The sequence below is a fragment of the Chiroxiphia lanceolata genome, chromosome 13 (assembly GCF_009829145.1).
Source record: "Chiroxiphia lanceolata isolate bChiLan1 chromosome 13, bChiLan1.pri, whole genome shotgun sequence".
In the NCBI taxonomy this organism is placed as follows: Eukaryota; Metazoa; Chordata; class Aves; order Passeriformes; family Pipridae; genus Chiroxiphia; species Chiroxiphia lanceolata.
This window is the reverse complement of record NC_045649.1, coordinates 12,377,658-12,385,060: the sequence shown is the minus strand read 5'-3', so window position 1 is coordinate 12,385,060 and position 7,403 is coordinate 12,377,658. Positions and strand designations below refer to the sequence as shown.

At 47.4% G+C, this 7,403-nt stretch overlaps 1 protein-coding gene across 3 annotated transcripts in view; it reads right to left on the bottom strand.

Moving 5' to 3' along the window:
• The window catches only part of CHD9 (chromodomain helicase DNA binding protein 9), an 86,191-nt gene extending 80,425 nt beyond the window's left edge, over nucleotides 1–5,766 (bottom strand). For all 3 annotated transcript variants that reach the window (XM_032700755.1, XM_032700757.1, XM_032700756.1), the window contains exon 1: nucleotides 5,612–5,766. The gene's annotated coding sequence lies outside the window, so the exon portion shown is untranslated. The remainder of the gene's footprint in view (nucleotides 1–5,611) is intronic.
• Between the last annotated feature and the right edge of the window lie 1,637 nt (nucleotides 5,767–7,403).

Genomic DNA, 7,403 nt, shown 5'->3' with positions numbered 1-7,403 from the left:
GCACAAGTCTGCCCCATTCAGAGGGAGGCTGCATACAAGTTTCCAGTTGTTTTGGTTTTTTGGGTTTTTTTGAACTATTTCTAAGGAGATTTGATATGAAAGTTTCCTAAAGAAGTTCCTCCCAGGCACACGTCAAGCAAGACACTCTGAGTTTGCAATTTTTTTCAATATACTCTTCTTAAATTAGGAAATCAATTAAAATTAGTAACTCAAGCAAAACATCACTTTTCATCTTGTCTCGTGGTTTCCAGCACACTCAGGACATGTTCCTGAATTCACCTGCAATGGACAGAGACTCCAGACAACTCCTACTGTGCCATCAATACACTGTCACAAGAGTCTGACAGTCAAAATGGACTTTTAAAAAACTTCCTCAGTTAAACGGGACAATAGTCATCTGTTCCTCAGGCATACCAATTGAATTAATTCTTAAGAACTTACATAAAAATCTGTCTCTGAAGCTAAATTTTAGTTTAGCTTCTGAAAAAAACAGCAGAAAAATACTTTGAAGAACTACATACTGAAACCAGTGACACCGTATTATGTGGAATCAAGCCCATTGTCTTACCTGACACTGCTTTTAATGTTAGTGGAAGCCACTAACTACAGTAGCTTTACTCCAGGCCAACTGAAAACAAAAATATATTGTATTTAATCCTCGGATTTCTTCTAAAATATGGAATATCAGATGGGCAGACTTTCATGCCATTATACAGATGAAGTCTTTCTGAAGCTTAAAGGTTCATTACAGTGTTAAGTATCAAATGTTATAAAACCACTCCCTTCAAAAGCCATTTGCAGAACCAATTTTGTAGGAATTCCTGAATTTAGTGACCAACATAAAAGAGTGAACCAAACTTCTAATACTGCTCATGCAGCACAAGGAAAAGTGCTCAAGAATACATTGCAGAAGGAAACCATTTGGTAACCAGAGTTACATTTACAAATATGACTCAGATAAAACAAAGTCAAATTTACTATTTGTCTCCAGAAAAAGGATGGGAACATCTTTCCATCTTCCTGCAAATTCTAACTACTGATTTAAGATTAAAACAAAAACATATCTCTCAAAAAGAGAAAGATGCATGTACACTGCCAGCCCAAAGACATTAATATTTGAAAGCTCTTGGGTAATCTGTATGGATGAAGTTGGAGATCTCAACACATTTGCTCACTGACAGATGCCATATCAAACCAATGGATTTCTGCTGAATTCTAAGTCTTAAAAAAATGCTTCCTACCTTTTAACTTGTTTCTTGCAGCTTAGTAAATGAACATAATGTAAAGGCAGCACTGAAAGTGGGACTTGGATCCAAGGTGCTGCCAAAAGAAGCCTTTTACTTGATCACTAAAGCTTGTTCTAAGAGGTAGCCAAGTATATATCCAGATTCTAATACATAAGTTTTGAAAGTACTGCTAAGGTGTTTAAGTTTCTGAAGTCACAATAAATCTTAATTAACCACATTGTTAAAAAATGTTTGATTTAGAGTTGGTCTTCTGCAAGTTTTCAGCACTGAAGTTATTCAAAAACATGGTCATTGCAAATCAAATTATACTTTTTTCAGGTAATACTTCTAGGAAAAAACACTGCTGAAAAAAAGATCTCTCCTCCCTACACTACTGTAAATAAGAAAGTCATGTGTTCAGCCTGTTTGACTTTTGTCCAGCTCACTCTCACAATTATGAACTGGTCAGACAGAGAAAATACGAGAATCTTGCTATTCCTTCAGCCACAGCAAGAGCTACGAGCTCTTTGCAGTTGCTGTTTTATCAGCAAAATAATTGCTTCTTAGTATCACAATTTCTTTTGCTGAAGGGGAAAGAGAATACTTCAACAACATAATAATGCTAACTATCAATTCTTGAGTGTTTGACTAAATAAGCAGCTGTTTTCTCCATCGCCCGTGTCTGTGTATGCAGACACCCGGCATTCCTCACGCACCATTTCTGACTACAGGAAGAGCACTAGGAAATGGAATGAGGACACCATGTGAGCCCCAAGGAAGTGTGAGATTTCAAAGTGTTCATTAAAGCTCACAGCTCCACAGTTTGATGGAGCCAAAAGCGTTAAAAGGACAAGTCTAGAGAGGTCAGTGGAAGAATACAAAGTATCGACAAAACTAAATTGGTTAGAAAAGAAACCGGGTGCTAAGGGTTACCAGACTTCAGTTAAACACAGGAAAGTGTTTCATCTGGATGATTTAGGAATGTAAGGACTAAACATCACTGAGAATTCAGTTCATATATAATGGTGGAAAGGAGGAGAACACTGCAATCCAGTGATGAATAGGATTTGCCATTTGTCTCCATCAGCTCATTCTAAATTGCATGAAAAGTATCAAAGAAATAGAATGATGCAGTATTTGGGCACCTCTTTCTACAAGACTGATAGAGATGAAAAAAATGCACTGTAAGGAATCCAAACCCATAAAATATATAATTATCCAGCTTACTTGTACTTTTTAAGTAAGGATACATATACTCTAAATACAGGTAATATTTGTATTGTAACATACATTAAAAAATACTCTTACAACTAACACTATAAAGCAAGTAAGAACAGATCTATTTACTTTGTGGGTTCCACAAATAAGGCAATTTTAAGGCAGCATGTCAATCTTTTTGGTTTAATCTGCCTGCATCCCTAACTTGTCTCAAAAGGAAACAAATGAAAATTGCCTGGTTTAGGGTCTGTGTAGTCTCTCAGTAGTGGTTCTTGTCATACATCTTTTAGATAACATCACTAAGAATACCTTTTAAAAACCACATTGTGCTTTCATCAACATTTTTCCATGACTGAATTCTTGGACTAATCTTCAGGAGCACTGAGCACCAGCAGCTCATGTGAAATGAGTAGGTGATGAGATTCCTCAAAATTCTTGAACAACTGTAAGACTTCAAATTCCACTTCTTTTTACAGTAAAAATGATAGCCTTACTCCAAGTGACATGAGTTAATACAGCTTCCTCATGAAGAGCAGCATAAAGTTGTATAAATAGAACTATTTGGTTAAACACAAACAAGCAGGTTAGCACCTGCTTGTAAACCAGCACAGTAACTGTAACTACTTATGTGCCTGCCCTTATCATCTTATAAATGCAAAGTAAATTGATGCAGCTTACTCACTAATGGGGAAAAGAAAAGCTCCTTCACATTTACTTTAAGGTTACAGAGTTCACAATGGCCATTAACCACAGAGTTCTTGATAACTGAAGTTCACATCCTACCTCACTTCCCACTAACTTCTCCATGTACCCATGAGTTATATATAGGACCTGGCACACTGATCCCTGAATTGGTTGCCATTCAAGAACATGTACATTAAGGTTTGCTCTTTGGTTTACACAGTCTGGGCATTGAAGTCCACGGCACTTTGGAAGCCTCATCTGACAGACGCAGGAAGAATGAAAAAGTCATTATTAGTTACAGGTATGGGGAGTTGAGGCTTTGTAGAAACCAGCAAAACCAAAAGCTACTAATTGCTACTCTTACTTTAGTAGTTCACAGAGTATAAGATAGAAATAATTACTGATTTTAAAATATTCACCTTGTGAAACTAGCAAAAAGTTGATATGTGCAACAATGAATTAAAACTCAGAGACAGGGTAAAAACCCAGATCTTGCTCAGAAATGATAGAATGTTAATATTCTGCCTTGAGTGCTAAATATATTTATAACTGCATACAAAGGATTACATGTAAAACAAGGTGAAATACTTATTTTACCTCACACCTGCCCAATGGGCACTTGTTGGTGTCAAATGATCCACGTTTAAAAACAGTTGCAGGGAGCTCTTAGGACTGACAGGCCTGGTTCGCCTGAGAAAGGGGGGTTACTTTTTAAGGCTACTTCTTACAAAGTCTCAAAAAGTACACAAGAGAACTAGAAACCCTACCCCCTCACACAAAGTGTTACTTTGTCCCCCATGAGCACAAATTATAACACTGAAGGGTTCAGCTCTCTTCTACATAGGGAAGGGAGACTGAGCTGTATTTTCTCACACTGATGAAGTCAAACAGCTTTCATGAGCTGAAAGGAGTTTTCAGTTGCTAAAGATTCTTATGATACAAAGACAGTGAGGAGTGCAAACCATTTCTTACAAACTGAAAGTGTGTGCATCAACCTTGATGTTAAAGCTATCCAGCCAAATGAGAGAATTCTGAACTCTCTTTACCTGTTTTTATCCCTCTTCACAAAAATTTGTGCAAAAAGAGGGAATGAAGAGGTTTTGACACTTCACTGTGTTAAACGTCAATGGGAAATGTGATGATTTCTCCACTTCATTAGAATAAAGATGCATGCCACCTATGCACCCAGTGCTATCTACCAACGGTGCCCAGCTAGCTTCAAAATCCTCTCCTTGACATTCCTGGAGGAAGTCAGCTTGCAGGCCCTACCTGGCAAATGCCAGTCCATAAATTCCAACCTTGCACTTTCACAGCCAAATCCCCTTTTAAGCCTCCACCCATGCAGTGGGAGCCTGCAGCCATGCACTATCAGTTCTCCCCACCCCAGAAATCTTGCAGCCCAGAAGGGCAGCAGACTGCATGTTCATCTCCATCCCTTCCAGACACACCTCACCCAACGTCAACCCTCCCCTTCCTTCCCTCTTCCTTTCTCCCGCTCCACGTTTCCTACCGTGGTGGATCCAAGCCAGTGGGCTGCCAAACTCAGCTCCTCTTTTTCTTATTGCTTTGCCTTGCCTTGGGAAATTATTTAAATTTCTCCCTCTGCCCACCTCTATTATCCTTCGTGGTGAGAGGCCAGGTCTGCCATGCCCACTACTCCGCCTGGGAGGGTGCCACATCCCTTCCCTGCCTCGCAGCCCCTTCCCAAACGACACAAGGCGGCCGGGGGATGTTCCTGCCCTACCTCCCTCCACCCAACCCTTTCCTCTCGCTGGGGGAGAGGGACATGCAGCCTCTTCCTCTGCTTCCCTAAGGAGACCAGCCCTCTTCCCCTCGCCCTGCCATCTTCTTACCTGGAAGAGGGCAGGACATTCAGCCTCTCGCCACCCCGGGAAGGCCCAATTCCTCCCCTCCAACTTCGCCCCCACCCTGTGGCCGCCCCTGGGCGCCGCGGCGGGGCCGGGGGCGGGAGGCGGCGAGGTCCGCATCCCCGGGCGCCCCCGCCGCCTCCATCCCGCCGGCTCCCCCCGCGCCGCCCTGGGAAAAGCCTCGCCTGGCCGCCGCCCCCTCCCTCGTCCTCCTCCCACCTCCGCCGGCGAGGTGCGAGGGGCCGGCGCGGAGCCCCGCGGTGCCGGCGAGGGGCGGAAGCGGGCGGGGGCGGCGGCGGGCACAGCCCGGGTGCCGAGCAGGCCGCGCCGCGCCGACCCCGCCGGCAGCAGGGGCGGGTAGGGCCGGCCCGGTGTCCCCGGCACCTGGAGAGCGCGGCCTGCCCGTCCCTCCCTCCCTCCCGCACGTACTCACCGCCCGGTTCGCCATTACGGAGCGGCCGCCGCTGCCCGGCAGGAGGCGGCGATGCCCCCGCGCCTGTGACAGCTCCGCGCCGGGGCGGCCGCGGGCGGGCGGGGCGGCTTCCCCTCCCCTCCGCGGGGATTCCCTCCGTGCGTCCCCCCCGCCCGTCCCGGGGAGGCGAGGGCGGCACTCACCGTGCGGTGTCGCAGGCCGGCGGTGCGGTGCGGGGCGGTGCGGGCGGCGCGGGCGGCGCTCCCCGCTCTCCCTCTCTCTCTCCCCGCGGGCGCTGCGCGGGAGGGGCCCCGCGCTCAGCCGGGCGGGGGGGGCGAAGTTTCACTCGCTCGGCGCCGCGACCCCACCGGCCCCAGCGCACCCGCGGGGACGGGCTGGGGGGCGCATTTGCATATTTGTCACCCCCGCGCTGATTGGCCGCCCGCGCGGGGGCCGCCGCGGCGCTGACACGGCGGCTCGGGCTGAGGGAGGAGGAGGAGGGAGCGGGGCGGGGGGAGGAAGAGGCGGCCGGAGCGCGGGAAGGGGCGTGCGCGGGGCGGGCAGAGCGCGGAGGGGCGGGGAGGGGGGAGCCGGGAGCGTGCGAATTTCCTTCCCCGAGACACCTTCGCCCTCTCGCCGCAGCGCCCGCGGGAGGAGGGGGGGCGGCGGCGGGGCAGGGGCGGGCGGCGCGGCGCCGATGGGCGGGGGGGGCGGCGGCGGCGTGCGGCGGGCTGGGCACATCCAATATGGCCCCTGCGCCGGGAGAAGCCAATCCCGGGCGCGGTTACTCCGGGGCCGGGCCGGGATGCGGGGCAGGCCCCGGGCGGCGCGGGGAGCGGGGGTTTTCCCTGGGAAAGGGAAACTCGGAGCTGCGGGGAGGCGCTCCCGCTGTCGGTGTGTCCTCACGCCCGGCGCCCCCGGGCAGGGCCGGGCGGAGCCGCGGGGAGGAGGCTCCCGACAGCGGGAATGCCCCGCTCGTTTTAGGAAACTACTGGGGTGCGTTTAACACCGGCGCTGGGGATGCTGCGTGTTAGCCAAGGCTCTCCCTCCCTCCAGGGATAGGCAGTTCGTCTGACCTATTGGTGGCACCACCAAGCCTCCCACTGAAAGTGCTATCAGGGAGAATCCCACCTGTCGGAGGTAAAGGCGGACGCCAGACAGGGCGAGCAGAGCCTCGGGCACACTCTATCAAGCCTCTTTGGAATATTTTTCTTGAACGTGCTAACAGCTCACATGCATTCTTACAGAGTTAACTGTAAGCCTTTCCTTTTACATAATATTTTTTCAAACACTAAAATCAAGTGCCTTAAATGCCAAGTATTGATTTCAAGATCGAAATTTAGAAGTATCCATTAATAAAAGACTTTTATATTATATGAAGGGGTTTTGTATTTTGATTTTTTTTTTTAAGTGTCAAGGGACAAAGTTGTTACAGGACTCGCTTTCCTGTAGCAGGACACCAGAGCAAAAACCTTGAGGGAAGGATTTTCTAGCGTGGCTGAAATGACAAACCCTGTAGAGGCTTGCCTGCAACTTTATCTATAGTGGCAAATAAATAGAAAAGAAAAAACACTTTGTTTGAGCAGTTTTACATAAGTCTTGCTGAGCTGACCTGAAGACTAAATTAAGAATTCCAGAAATACAAGAAAGTTCCCAGTCAGAGTTATCTACACTTGGATACTGTATCTGGGAGGGCTATATGCACAGAGGCAGTCAGAAATCTCATCCTAAGGCTTCCTTCCATAGCTTGCTAGCAGGGAACTAGGGATACACCTCTAGTTCTCTCCAACCTGTTGCTTCTATGGTTAGGATATCATTTAAGGTAAATTTTGTCTTTATACCAAATGTCAAATTCTTGTGTATCTAATACACTTAATTATATATCCTAACACAGTAATTGATTTGAGAGTTTTTAAATAGCTCTACTGAGCTTCTGTAGCTACAAGCATAAGGTAGGTTCTTTTTTAGCATTAGTTCAGAAAACAAGCCTATAAG